A 15,989-nucleotide genomic window follows, 5' to 3' on the forward strand; every position below is an offset into this window, starting at 1 on the left:
TGATCTATTTATCCAATAACTGCATATCGCTAGGACAAATTCAGTAATATCCATGTTCATGGGCCATAAACTGGAAAGTTTACAGAACAGATTTCCACTTTCTCATTCGCTTTTGTCTCCCTCCCACCCCAAGCACAGCTTTCTCTTTCTTCACAAGGTATGAGCCTAGAGCATTTCTGGGTCAATCCTGTTATGGGTTTGCCTCATGTTCTTAGCACCAAACTCATTGATTTTCATACATCTTTCCTCCCACAGCATCTCTTCACTGAAATGCTTTCAGCTGTGAACCAAAATGGTTTGACACAGCAAAAAGCCAGTGGTAAGGATGAAAATATCAAACCAGAATTAAGACTCTCCTGTAGAAATGCATCATTAGTCTCAATTACCCTGCCCTGATGAGGTCCTGCAAATGTCCTTGAAATTGCCCCATTCCCTAGAAACCTTTCTCTAAGGGTTCAGATTTTTGGAGGGAAAAGCATGATTGCACGGAAATGCTACTCTTCATTTGACAAAAGAACAGGTGGATGTCTTATGATAATTAAATTACAAATCAGAGCCTGCTGCTGACAGGGTATTGTACACTGCCAACTAGCATCAGATATTTAAAATCCTCTGTAATTACCTATAATGGGGGAATGGAGTGTGCTACTGTGAATTTTTAATATGAGCATGCACTTCTATAAGAGATCATTCTCTCTACAGTGTGAGATTATTACAGCATCACTGCTCTTCACATTGTACTCTCTAAAGGAGCATTTCTAAGGCTGTGATTGCCAAAGAGATGTCAGCTAGACACGACTGAAGACATGAATCCAGCAGGACATAACGGTCAAAAGCCTTAAATTTCAACAAAGGTAGTTCTTAAGTTACAATAACCAGACTACTGCACTGGAATGGAAATACAGATGTTCTTACAACCTGCTTTTACAGATCGACAGTGAGTTAAGATAGCTGGGAATTTGTCATTCAATTTTGGGCTGAAGGGAGCTGGTTTTTTTTACAAAAGTCCTCAGTATTTTTTTTTTTTTTTGCAGTTGCCATCTGTTTGCTGTGCAGAAAATGCAAATAGAACATTGCATTTTATATCAGTTGGAATTGACCTGTATCCTAAGCTGCTGAATGTGGTCTGACTGGACTTGCCATCTAGAAGCACATGTCCCTGTTCTTCTCTACATGGCTTTTTGGCTGGACCACACTCCAATACATCACACATTACTTCTGCTTGCAATAGAAGGGCTGCAAAAGGAGGGAGCAAAGAGTGTTTTAGGAGTCACAAGGCTCTACAGCGTCCTGTGAAATAAGAGCAATCAGTGAATCCTGGTCTAAAGAATCTTGACCTACTAGAAAAAACCCTGACATATGCAACAGACACACAGGCAAAAAAGAGGTAGTGCTTTTCACTCAGCTGAAATTTTATAGTGGACACAGCTGATAGATATTAATGGTGGAAAAAGGCACTGCAACACACTATGAGAGGATAACCCATTCATGTGTGGATTCTGCTCCCAATCTCTCTTCAAAGCCAGTGTGATAAAAATACTCTGGCTACCATATTATGTTTTGTCTTAGGAAACAATAGCAATACCACTAGTTTTAGCTCTTACGCATCAGCATTTCAAGTCTTGAATACTATTTCTCTTTTACAGTCCTCTTCGGGAGGGGCTGGACTTCTGCACCTTAGAAGCTGTGAGGCTTCATATAACCCATATAACTTTGAGACCAGAGGGAAAGGAGTTTCTGCAGAAAATTTCCCACATGAAACAGTGACCTTTTACAAATCCAGTTGTCCCATTGCAATCTGGAAACAGACAACATATGCAACTGGGTCCCAACACTACTTTCTTCTTATTTCACACTCACTTGCCTTTTATCTTGAACCGGGATTTGAGCTGTTTTGCAACTCCCATGTATGCTAGCCCCACTGCTAGTCATCTGCTGCAACCTTGTCATGGGAGCTACCTTTGAACAGGGTTCAAGCATCACCCAACTTGTGCATGATATTAGGTTCAGAACTCAATAGACTGCATTTACCCAGAGAAGTCGTGGATGCCCCATCCCTGGAGGTCTCCAAGACCAGGTTGGATGGGGCTTTGAAGAACGTGTCCCTGCTCTTAGCAGGGGGGTTGGAATTAGATTAAGGTCCCTTCCAACCCAAACCATTCACAGTATCAGCAAACGACAAAAACTAAAATCATAAGGGACTTGGGCCATTCAGACAACCATTTAATCCACAAAGTCCCACTAAAAAATCTTAATGTCACCTTGTCTTCCTTTGGTGGTCATCTTTTCTTTGGTCTTCATTGTGTTGAATTTTACTGTCACTGCTCTTCAAAGGCAGCAAATTTCAATGTCATACCAATGAGCATCTTCAGAAAACAAACTTTACAATTTGCACACACAATTCATTGGGCATTCATCCAATCATGAGTAGAAATAATGTTACTCATCCAACTGATTGCAAATGAGCAACACAGCTTGAATTCTGAATATTTGCAATCAATCTATAGAGTATAAAGAAGAAAAATACTCTTCTCATTATATAAAATGGAAGAAATCACAATCTGCTTGCCAAGACTGTGGAAGTAGATTAGGAAGCTTAAATTATTGAATAATTATACTTATTGTAAATTACTTGCTCTTTTGCTTATCAAGTAGATTTCTAAGAAGCTTGTCACTATATCACAGCAATACCTTTCATCCAAGAAGCGCAAAGACAAGTGGTAGTCAAGTCTGATAACATCCTGTTGATGTGCATCATCTAAAGGTGGGTAAATTTAGGCACAGAAATACATCAACTTGCTCAAGGTCACAAAGAAAATCAGTTGATTAAGCAGTAGTAGAACTTAGGAGATTTTCCCAGTCTACTCTTCTAAGTCCAGGATCACGTGCAACTACACTGACTTTAATAGCAATAATAATTATTACTATTTAAAAACAAGGTTGTATGTTTGCTGCTAACATTGTAATTTAATTTTCTCGCAGTGCTTTGGGTAAGTTACAGTGTGCTTTCTTGGAGAAACACATAGTGAATTTTAGAAGACGAGATTTCCTGTAAGAGTCAAATTGGTTCACAGAAAAAAATGTAATCAGTGCTAAATACTGAGAATTTGCATAGATTTTCCATTTAATACAACAAGAAGTTATTTTTTTTTAGGAGAGAGAGAAAAAAGACTATGATTTCTTATCTCAGCTTATTGAAAGCATCAGTTTTTTGTCCATTGGAGGAAATACATGTTCATTTTATTAAAAAAAAAAAAAAAAGAAAGTAAAATGCAGTGGAACAAATATGTTTTACAGTATTATCCTCATCTGTTTTTTGAAATGTTAAATAATTTTATTTTTCATGATAAAGAAAAAATGAGATGGACATCAGCCAAACTACCTCTTCCTTGTATTAGCTGGAGGCAGTTGCACGTTTTCCTCACAAGATGGCACCATCTTGTAACCATAAAATTAAAGCATATTCTCACTTTGAACTATGAAGTGATACAAGGAAAAAATAAGTATCTATGCAACGTCATAAAACTTCAAACTATTTTTATTTTGAACTGACCTGGTATACAATTATTATTAAAAAAAAAAAAGACAGCAATTTTTACAGTAAGTATACATATAGAGGTAATGATCATACACAAAGCTGGCAGCTGGAGAAAAGTTTTAACACATCATTTAAGTCTCAAAAATTACAAGCAAGTAGGAACCTATCAGTTATTGTGAGCTTTAGCATGAACAAAACCACTATGTATTGACAATATTGAGACTAGCCCAGAATGCTGCATTCCTCCAGGAATTCTAAATCCTAATTAAAACCGCCTGCATGCAAATCTGTACCGTGAGGTATTCAGCTCCATATGCTGCATCACATTTTGGACCTGTTAACAGCATCAGTTTAGCCCTCTGGAGGCTGCTACTTGCTATCCAATAATTTAAAATAGATTTTTAACTTGAAGTGCCAATATAAAAAAAGACATTCTAAGAGGGCGGCTTTGCTCAGATTAAATGGTGACTGTGGCTGCAGACTATAAAAATCAGTAACAAGAAAAAAAGAAAATCCAGCTAATACTGATTGTTTATCTAAGGGGAGCAAAGGAAAAACGTGGGTGAAACCGTACCGTTTACCAGCATCAGGTAGTAGCCACCTCTCTATCCCTTTGTCCTGTAATAACTTCACTTGTATACTCTTTTTTATAGTCTTCAACTCTTCCACTCAAAATATTTTTTTTTGTATGTCCATGTTCCCACAACCACTATAGAAGTCTTCATGCCTTGGTAGCTCCTCCTTTTTCCCCTGCAGCTCCCCATGCAGACCTAGATGCACAAGTGCCCATTGATTCCTTTAATCCTGCTGTTGCAGTTCCTCCGAGTGGAGGCACTGAGCTTCACACATTCTCCTTTTCCACCCCTTGCCTGCCCTGAAGAGCAGCTTCTGGCGTGGGATGGCTGTGCTGAGGTTACGACTGAGCATTTGGAGAGGCAGAGGCTGGTAAATGTAGTCAGTTACTGTGTCTCAGTTTCCCTGCCACTGAGGCTGCGGTGGGAATGCAGCATGGCAAAACAGCCATCCTAGGCTTACATCAGAAGATTACGAAGAAATCATGTGATTTAATAAATAGATAATATATTATTATTATTACCTGAAACAAATGATAAAAGAGAAACAAACAGAAATCACAGAACAAGTGGCTTGCCCCTCTTGTATTTTCTGTACCAAAAAATTACATTTTAATTTAGTCCAGCAGCACGTGACACAGTCAGCCATTTCTCTATTGCAGCTGAAACCCCCTCCCCTGTCTTCACACAGGAATTGTGTGTCTGTGGGATTCCAGTGTAATTTTTTACAGAAATTAGAGTATTCTGGCCAAGGGCTCTATGAGGCAAAAGGATGTTTTCAGGCTAAGACGGGTGAATGCTATTGTAGATAACTATTTCTATTCTTGCTTTTACCACAGAACTCTCATGTAATGCTAGGTTTTTCACAAAACCTAACTTCCCACAGGTGTAGAACTTTGATATTACCCATTTTGAAAGGTCTTGGTAGCCACAGACAGCCAGTTTTTGCAGAAGTGCTGAGCAACAGCCTCTTCAGCTGAAATCAGGAGAAGCTGGGCTTTGTGCAGAAGAAATCACAAAATCATAGAATCATACAATATACTGAGTTGGAAAGAACCCATCAGGATCATAAAGTCCAACTCCTGGCCCTGCACAGGACACCTGCGCATACCATGTGCCTGAGAGTGTTGTCCAAATGTTCCTTGAGCTTGGAATCCTGTGCCCTTGGTTGCCCACACAGTAAAAAAAAATTTTCTCATGTTCAGGTGTAACTTCCCGTGCATCAGTTTCTGCCTGTTGCCTCTTGTCCTATTGCTTGGCACCACTGAGAAGAACCCGGATTCATCCTCTCAACACCCTCCCTTCAGATACATTGATAAGGTCCCCTCCGTGTAAGAGGAAAATCAATGAAAAAACTAATAATGGAGTGCAGTTTGAACTGCTTGCATTAAATAATGCATGAAGATATATGCTGAATGTAAAATGCCGTATGAAGTACCACTCTGTATGAAAGAAGAAGAAAGCCCATGAAAACAAAAGTAACTCTATAATTAAAAATGTATTGGTGTTGATGTATGTTATAATACTACATTGCAATATATGGCCACAGAGGGCCCGCAATAAAATTGCTCAGGCCATCTTAATTCTTGCATTTCCTAAATCTGAGTGGTTAACTTTATCACCTTGCCATCCCTTAACTGTACTTTGAACACAATGTATACACACATAAAAAAACCCCATAAACTTTAATAGCATTCCTGCTTCCTCTGCTGTGAAGAAGGTATTTTTCAGTGTTTGTGGAAAACCGGGTCTTCTTAAATAAAAATACAAATTCTTTGTGTACATAAACTTGGCAATCTCACTGTTGTCACCCTAATGAACCCAGAATATTAGCTTTGAAGATAACGTTCTTTGTGTACCAAACCAATTTATGCTGGTGTTGAAAAAGTTATTACAAATCTCAAATATCTAGTCTTCTTATCAGTGCCCTCCTTGAAAAGTCATGAATTTTTACTAACAGAAAGATGGATTTAATCCATTTTAACTAGATGTTCAATAGGCCAGCAAAACACATTTATGTCAGGTGAATTTGCATGTGCTTGACACTCCTAAAAATTGAGATAAACATTTCAACAGTAGAGTGCTTACTGAAAAAACAGCTTTGGACCTTTGGGTCTTAATACTTCCACAGTCTTTCAGAACAGCATAACTGTGGTAAAATAATCTGCACTTTCAGATACTTTAATAAGTCCTTCTTAGTGCACAAACAGGCAAAGTAGCTGTCATTGTAAACAGAATACAGAGAAACATGAAGCTATTGCATGAGCAAGGGAATATTTGCTTTACTGAGGCTCTTGTAAAAAGCAGTATTTTCACATTTCACCTCTCCACAGCAACCTAATTCCTGATCTAAGGAGTCTACGGTTCCAGGGGAAGCTCCTTCAGCTTAATGATCTGATGGCAACACATCAGGGTAAAAGTAGTCCCCGGTCATGGGTTGGGCAGTAAAAGAGTATCCCATTAAACTGTACTACCTGCAGGTAAGTTTAATGTAATGGGAAAATTGCTTGAGTTGACATCCTTTGAGCCCACAGAGGGAATGAATTTATCATCCTTGGGCCATACTTTACCTGAAATGAAGAGGGAACATCTTATCATATTTATTTATTCTATTCAAAAATAAGCTAACAAATGTATAACATCTGCATTTTCTGAAGGGCCAAGCAAGCCTGCCAGCACAGCCTTCCTTAGTTTTTTGAGTCCCATAGGGCCTGAACCAAGGCAGTGAGTGGGTCATGGTGAATAGAACTGCAGGTAGCAAGAAAAATTTCAGAAAACTACGGGATATATGCACAGATGTCTACTATCTGTCGAACATGTAGATCCAGACACCTGCAATTTGCCTTTGTCTTAATTTGATAGGGAAGCATTTTTCACATTTTCACATTAAGCATTTGAGCTTAAATGTGCGAATCTTTGCTGGGTGAAGACAGTGATTCTCTGTTGGAGCTAATGTTATCTGGGATTCTCCTTCCATAGTCAAGTTGGAAGAATAGCACTTTTTTTTTTTTTAAGTGATTTAAGCACTCATATTTTAAATAAGCAAACTGGGCTCTCGGTCTCCCAAAACTTAGCGTCCATGCCTAAAGTTTGGAAAAAATCTCTGTCTTCATTGAGTCCAACCCTTAACCCAGCACTGTTGTATCTGCCACTAAACCATATACCCAAATCTCACATTCATATGTCTTTTGAACACTTCCAGGGATAGAGATTCCACCACTTCACTTGGCAGCCTATTCCAATGCCAGACCACCCCTTTCCATGAAGAAATTCTTTCCTAATATCTAATCTAAACTTCCCCTGGAGCAATCTGAAGTAATTTCCTCTCATCCTGTCACTTGTTACGTGGGCAGAAGAGACTGACCCCCACTAGCTACAACCTCCTTTATGGTAGTTGCAGAGAGTGATCAGACACTTGATTTGTACCATGTTATAGTGTATATTTGGCAGAGTTAGTAATGTCTGAAAAGTTATTTAGAGCTGAAAAATGCTATAAAATACAAATTTATAATATGTGGCATAGAAGACTCTGAGGGCATCAGACAATGACTTAGATGGAAATTTACTACCAGTCCATTGAAAATCAAAACTCTACATGTCTTAACCTGGAAAACCTCAAGTTTTATTGCTTTTGAAAGTTTTACCTGACTCTTCTGTTGGATACAACTACTGTGTCTCACCATTGTGCCTGCCTATCTTTGTGCTGAATTCTACAGAATTTTGTGCCTTTCTTGATTTTTTTTGGTAGTTATTACAATTGCAAAGAGCAGGGACAGACAAAGGGGAAGGTTGAATACCTTAGAAGTTAGTAATGTTATCTCTGAGGCAACAGAAATTTCTTTCTGGCAAACTGACCTTATCAATTTTCAAAGCCATCCTTCTTCATGACAATGCAAGCTTAATTAAAAGGTTAAGTCACTACTGTGTTCAATCAGAATTTCTATTTGAAAAAGTCTAGATACTGTAACAACTTTCTTTTCAATTTCTTTATGTTTTCAGCTGAAGAAAGTAAATTTCTTTTATAAAATATCATGAAGAAAACAAAATCTAAATTCCTTTGGTCCAATGACTAGCTTTCAGGAAGGCTGGGTAAATGACTGTCAGCTGAATAACAATGTCATGGTACATTTTCTGTGTTCTTAATTGTTAGAAAATTAGGACAAAGCAAAACTCATCCCAGTTAAAATTAGATTCAGCCCAGATCATAAGGCAATCATGAGGTACTCTTAACTTTGGAATGAAAGACATTATGATAAAATTATACCCAAAACAAAGCTCAGACAATCCCAAGCAAATAGCTTGGTCTAGACACAGCAGTTTTATTATTAGGCAGAGAGGGTTTTTTAAGTCCTGACCCAACAAATGGATTGATTGATTATATAAAACAATATTTTTCAGAACTTTATATATGCAGTGGGCCAAATCTGCAACATCTATCTGGAAATATAGCCTATTTAAAGCTATTTGATTATTCATTTTCCATCTCTTTTTTAGTGCTTGACTAAGTACTAGATGGATAGCCAAAGACCTATATCGCTGTCTGTTTTTCTGATGAAGTAGCAACCTAAACTCCCCAAAATAAAAGTTTTCATGTAAAAATCACATCATTTTCTCTGCATAAATCACCTTTACAAGACCAGACAAGTTGCTCTCCATTTTCTGTCAATCCTTTGCTACTCAGCTGATAATACCAAGAAGTATTACAGTTTATTGAGTCTGGAGCTGTGAGTTTCTGCTGAGGAAGAGAAACGCTTCCTGGGAACCAAACTGAGAGCTACAGCTCATTTTTATCTTGACAATGAGAAAGAAAGCATGACTTTCACTTGTTGTTGACCTTTCTTGCAGTTGGATCACAGATCTAAAAGTCAGTGGCTATATATATAACATTATTCACATCAAACTATCATGTCTAGAGTGAGAAAAACACATTTTACTATTTATAAAACATGTCTGCATGAGCACAGTTCTGGCAACATTAATCACAATTGTGTGAATGATTATCCACACCAAGGAAAATGTATCTTTTTGCGTGATTCATCTCATCTCTGCTGCTCCAGAAGGGCTGCCCTTTAATGGTGCTTGACACTAACTACACAAAAGCTGAGATATTGGCACTGGTGAGCCTCATCCAGAAGTTCCTCCAGCTCTCAGACTTTGAGATAAACAGTGGATGTGTGCTTTTCTTTGAGAGGTGTGTTTAATTTTTGGTGTGCTGACTTTGTCCTAAATGTTAGGTGACTAAACCAAAGTGAAATCTGCTTATGTGGGAATTGCCACAACGTGTGAACATACAACTAGATTAGATGTTTAGATTAGATATTAGGAAGAAATTATTTGCTGTAAGGGTGGTGAGACACGCACACAGATAGCCCAGAGCAGTTGTGGATGCTCCATCCCTGAAGGTGTTCAAAGAGTTCAGATGGGGCTCTGAACAACCTGGGCTTGTGGAAGATGTCGCTGCCCATGGTAGGGGGATTAGAACAAGATGACCTTTAAGTTCCCTTCCAACCCAACCATTCTATGATTCCATCATTCTATGATTATTCATTACTTCAGAAGTTTTTGTGGAAACCAAAATATAAAAATAATTTTCTTTAACAACCTTGCATTATCTTTATGTGTTGAATAATCACTATGATCCCTTCCAAATCCAAACCATTCTATGATTCTATGATTCTATCTGTATTTTGGAAAGCTGATAATCTCCAGGTTGTGTTAAATTAAGTTGATTCTTCTGCAGCTCATTTAGGAAGGACTGCATCATCTCATTTCCCTTGCTACCATGCAAACCATTAAACTCAACACTGAACATAGCATTAGGCAATATTTTGGCCCTATCCATCCATGTTCTCAGAGATATTTTTCAGCTTTATTAGTTTATTAAAATTGCGTCCTTAATAGGTTTTTTTACCCACCAAAGTAGTGATTAAATGTTGCAGCAGGAAATGTCTTGAAGAATTTCTTTTACAAACAATTAACTAGTGTTATAAGATATTTGTTAGTTGTCTGAACAAATGTAGGATGACAATCTCACTTTTGTACTGACTATCCTCATTTTTTAAAATATTATAATAAAATAGCTAGTAGAAGTATGGATCTTAACACTTTTTCTTCTTGAAATTTCTAACTAATAAGTGTCATGGAACCACTGTAAAAATATTTCCTTTGTTTTTTATCACACTGCATTTTCAAATAAAATCAGTACAAGTTTATGTCTTAAAAAGCTTGATGAATAAGACCCCTGGAATACATTACATTGACAGGACAAAGTCTGTTCTCAAAGCTTCTGAAGAACTTTGTTGGAGCCAATGTTTTCCAAGTGAAGGTTATTCTACTGTTGCACCAAAATTTCTGAAGTGTTTCAGTTATTATGCCAATCACATGAAAATTAAGTTCATGAGTCCCTCCCACCTCACTAACTTTCTCACATCAGTGTGACTCATTTGCAAGTATTCAGCTCTCACCTGGAAATAGGTCAGATGCCTGAATTTTCCAATACCCCTGCATCCCTTCTGACAACTCCCTGCACACTCTCAGAGTTGACCTGCCTGTAAAATAATTTGAACACCTGCAATTTGCTACACGTTGCCAAGCTGTACTAGCCAGCCTCATATGCATAAGTGGTTAATCAGGTATTCTGGACCCATTCTGTTCCTTTTTCCAGCTTCAGAGTGCTTCAGATTTCTAGTAGTACTTTTATATAAAACACACTGAGTTGGAACAAACTATAAATATATAAATGGTACATATTTACAGTTCTACACAAAAAAAACTGGAGCGCCTTTTTTGTATCCTATAAATGTGAAATTGCAAAAGGTGCCATTGCCAGGTTTCATCTTTGAAATTATTTTAAAATATAACAAAGAAAAAAGGGTAGCCATTTCCTTCAAAACATGAATTCTCGAAGTCTATATCTGACATTTCCATCCTGTCATGTGTTTGTTTATTTTTATATTTTTGCTGAGGTTTTTTCTAGGATATATCAGAAATCGTTATCTGGTCCTCATTAGTAAGATGTCAAATATATATCACTTGTTACCGGTAAGAAAATGTATGCAGAAAAGTCCCAAAAGACAATGAAAAGGATAAAAAACCCAAAAGATATCCCAAGTGGAATTAATGTTAGTATCTATATTTATTTATACCACTACCCACTGGGACTCCACATTAAATACTACTATTTCAAAATCTGCTTAAGCTGATTTCAGAGGGAATTAAATGAAGAATTGCCTTGAAAAAACAAACTAAGGAAAATCAACATCTCAGTCAGTTGCTTTACTTTAGCTGGAGTGACAGTTTTTAAAAGAATATTAACACATAATTCAAAACAAAATTAAAAGGAAGATTTGAAATACATTAACTTTTCTGCTAATATGATTTTAATTATTTTTAAGACCATTAATAAAGATGGATACATTCCTATGAAGCATTTCCAAAAGGAAAAGAGCTTTATCACAAACTAAAGTAGTTTCAACTACCTTAGCATTACATCAAATCACATAAGCAGCCTACATATATATATTCACATAAATTTCATTTTCTGTTTATTTCCTGTTCTCAAAAAAGAGCTCATTCTATACATATTTTCACCTAAAATCCCTTTAAAGTACTTATTTTAGATTTCTGTATATTAAAATGATAGAAAAGAAGGCTTAGAAAAGAGATCAATACTATTCACTAGACCTGAAGTTCAAGAAGGGATAACAATGTAATTTATTAGAGCTTTACTATAGCTGAAGAACCGTGGGCAAATATTTGAGCACACATTCTGTGAAATTAAATTTGTTTTTATCTTTAGACATTCATAATCTGTCTGCCGTTTAAGTCTCAAAGAGAGAATTATAAATAAAGCAAAACTAAAAAAAATAGGGAGTTCAGAGATGATGTTAAAACTCACATTTCCCCCAGGGATTAAGGAATTCATAGTTATCCTAAAAGTGCAATTGCGTACTGCAGAGTTTCTTGAACCTCTCTCTGATATCTTATGCAATCCCTTATATTTCCAAGTTTCAAAAGAATTTTTAGGAGGGGCTAAATTATTTCTAAGTTAGTTAAGCCACCTACAATTCATTAAGTGGAGAAATTCAGCACACACATTGGATTAAGAATGACTCTCTCTCTTCCAGTGAAACTTCCAGTGAAATGTGCTTCACAAAATGTGACAACTCTAAGGTGAGATGCACAGGCTTAATAGTCAATGGTTTACATTCACCTTTTTGTGCAAGATGCTTTGCAAAAGCCATCATAGTGACAATTAATTTCAGTAACGTGAAATATTCAGTGAACCCAATTCCCTCTCCCTTATAAATGGTCATTTTAGCTGAGGACTAATAACACAAGTGGCAAACTGAACATTGAGAGCACATCTTTTCCTCCGGATACGCAGAAACCACTGAGTGCTGAACTTTCTTCTCCTGCAGAAATTATCTTCTTAATTTCCCAAGGTTTATTAGTAAGTCCCCAGACAGTGCTGTGTCCAGCAAATATACTCATTTGTGATCAACATCATATGAATTATCACTGCCAATGGAGAGAGGTTTCGTGTGCTCCCAGCCCTCTTAACGACCCTCACAGATGAGTTATGCTGCTTTCTGCCCTGCTGCAGCCCTGCAGCACTGCCTGAGATGCCTCCAAGAGGTGTAAATATCACTAGGGAGAAGCAGAGCTAGACAGGGAGGGGATATGAGAGACTCCCTTCCCACATCCCAAATAAAGGAGGCACTGGGATTTGAACATTTTTAAATTCTGCATCAGAGGTACAGACTACTCGAAGAGTTAGGGCAGAAGATCATCAGACAGCTAGCAATATAACCCAGAAATTTCACAAATACATGAATGGTCAAATAGAATTCAGAAATGGAAAAAAAAATAGATCACACTCAAGTACTTTTTATTCAATATAGTCTTTCATAAACAACTCATGATTTGGTGAGTAGATGAAGGGATTTGCAACTCTTGGGAATACTAACATCTATAATAGCAGTAACAATCTCAGAGGAAGCTGGAGAGCTGCAAGAGGAAAGCCAGGGCTTGTAGAATTGAAATATGTCATTGCTCTATGTTGACATAGGAACAAAAGGAAATTAAAGTAGTAATACTGAAAATGCCTTTGTCAATGGTAAGAAATAGGGAGATAATATAAAAAATTACCATTGATGGAGACAGACATGGCCAGAGAGGTCCATGACCAGTGTACGTAATACTGCCAAAACCAAAAGATTGGGAGTCTCTCTCCTTAAGGAAATGCTATGGTTCTGACATACCAAAAAGGTTTACAACAGAGCAGCTGTTTGTGTATATGCAGACAAATACATATGAACAGTATTTTAAAATTTAACCAAAGTTGTCAGGCTCAGCTTGCACTGGAACACCTGCATGGACATCAGTGCTACACAGCATGAAAAAGGCCTTAAAGGGATATTAGTAGATTTATCTTACTGAATTTGAAAAGAAAAGTGATTGGGAATGTCAACTGTAACTTTTCTGTCATTCCTGATACTTTATCATTTCTTAGGCAGAGGGAAGACTACACTGTCATAGCAAAAATGGTTCCACTAAGACATTCAAAGTATTTTCTAAAGAATGAAGAAAAATGCTGTTATTGCAAAACTTAAAGCTTGGAATAGCTGGTTTATTCAAAAGAGTGGGATCATAATGACCAAATGCACTAACATTATTCATATAGAAAAATATTTCACTTCACAATGACAAGCTCGCATCAGTTTGGTGGGGATGTTGAGAATTAACAACAGTATCAAGTGATGATTTTGTAACCAAATTTCTCTAAATTAAATAAAATAGTAAACAGGATTTACTTCCATTTTACTTTATATCTGTGACAGGCCTAAATCCACACCTGCATCTCCCAATGCATATTTCTGTTGCCGGGGATATTTATTCAATATACCAATATATGAGAGGTTTGATAGGTTTGCAGGTATCAACAGCAGCAATAGGATAAGCATCCTTCTTCTGGCAAGTAAATTGAAACCAGCCTCACCAAATTAAATGTTTTTTTTTTAACAGAAATTATTTCTATAAACAGGTTTCTTTCTTCTTCCTATAATTACAGCTCATCTGTTTATGTTTTCCATTAAAGAAAGAATGGGTAGCATTTAGGGGTCAGTCTGGATAAATCAACAGTATTTATACTTTTTCTGTCTCACATCATTATACTCATGAGACCAGTGATGTTTTCAAACCTAGGAACAAGCATGGAGTATTTATTTTGCATAACTCTCTCTTAGCATTTAGTTTTCTATATTTTAACTTTATCTATCTCTTAAGTTAAACAAATTCGAAAATATGAAAGACAAACCAAATCCTTCAGTACAGAAGTAAAGCTTTTGGAAGAAACGAAACAAGACTACTATGAGACTCCACTGTTCTGCAACATCCTTCAGTTCTCCTCATTATCTCTGGATAACAAGCTATTTTCCAGTATCTTCTGGAGGCTGAAAAATCTTGTTAATGCTCAGCAAATTAAAAGAAAAAGTTCAAAGCTGCAGCCCCTAGAAAGTGCTATTTAGTGCCTACAGCCAAAGTTTATACCTCAAGTTACTGCAATTGTTATCATCAAAAAAGTCTATGACAATGCAAGGATTTGAAACCAAGTCTCCAAATCATACACTAATGCTTATTCACAGAAAATTCTTCACTCAAGATCATGGGAGGAAAGAATCATAGAATCATAGAATCAGCTGGGTTGGAAGGGACCTTCGAGATCATCAAGTCCAACCCTTGATCCACTACCGCTGCGGTTACTAAAGGTAAATAAGGTCTCAAGTAATCAAATTCCTAATGCCACGCACATGATCCAGAGCCTGGATCTGTTGAAAATGTAAATATAGACACCTCCTTTTAAGGAGGTAAAAGAAAGCAAAAAAGTAAAAAAGAAGGTACTACATTGAAAAGTTCTTGAAATTTTAGGGTTTTAATAGCAAGCCTGTCTACACCAGTAAATACAACAGACTAGAATCTTTGCCTGAAAACCCAAGTCCATCCACTACACAGCTTTGTATCCTATTGAACAGGGAATTGGAAAGGTGACATTAAAAACAAAAATCCACGAGCATCTGCACAAAAAGCAAAGCTGACATTTTAAGTTCCAATCAATGCATTTCCTTTTCTTCAAGTTCTATTTACACTTGCATTTCACTGGAGTCTTACTATGGAAGTAATCACAGGCACTGCACTGTAATTTGGAATGAGATTAAGGACATTATTAGTAAAGGGAACATGGGTAGGTTGCAGTTTACTTAAAATAAAATTGTAGAAAAGAACTCTAAGAAACTGTATTTAAAGCCTAAAGAAATAATTCAAATCCACAATGAAATATTTTTCATGGTAATACCTAATGTTCTGCTGTGGGCAAGAGAAAAAATATCTCCATTATTAAAAATAATGAAAGGTAAAAGAAGACGGAGAAATAAGCAGCACAACATTTTGCACATCATTTTCCTTATTTCAGAGAAAATCTGTGAACAGAGAGGGGCCAAAAAAATTCACTTGTAAGCGTGAGCTGTAACATTTAGAACCACAAGGATCTGTGAAATTGGAAAAAAAGCCCAGAGAAATGGGGAAGGAAAAGGAGCATTTTGCACATTCAGATGGGATTGTTAAAAAATACTGAGTATGGGGAGGAGGAAGTTTTCCTTGGAAGTGGCACATGCAGCCAGGCATCTCACATTTTAAGCAGCTATTTTTGTCCTTGGTGTGATATTCTTGCTCCTACAGGCCACAAACTTTGCCATCACGCTGCACTACTCTGTAAGTGACTAGAAAATATCTACCAGTTTTTTCAAGATCTGGAAACCTAACAGTATGAATCTGGCACTCGAGCATACCACTGGGATAATAGCAGAACTCTTAGATGTGCG

General features: G+C 37.0%; 1 protein-coding gene across 16 annotated transcripts in view; it reads right to left on the bottom strand.

Moving 5' to 3' along the window:
- DLG2 (discs large MAGUK scaffold protein 2) overlaps positions 1-15,989 on the bottom strand; it is an 847,901-nt gene that overhangs the window by 543,306 nt on the left and 288,606 nt on the right. The window lies entirely within an intron of this gene.

Source organism: Chiroxiphia lanceolata, chromosome 2, assembly GCF_009829145.1.
Source record: "Chiroxiphia lanceolata isolate bChiLan1 chromosome 2, bChiLan1.pri, whole genome shotgun sequence".
NCBI lineage: Eukaryota > Metazoa > Chordata > Aves > Passeriformes > Pipridae > Chiroxiphia > Chiroxiphia lanceolata.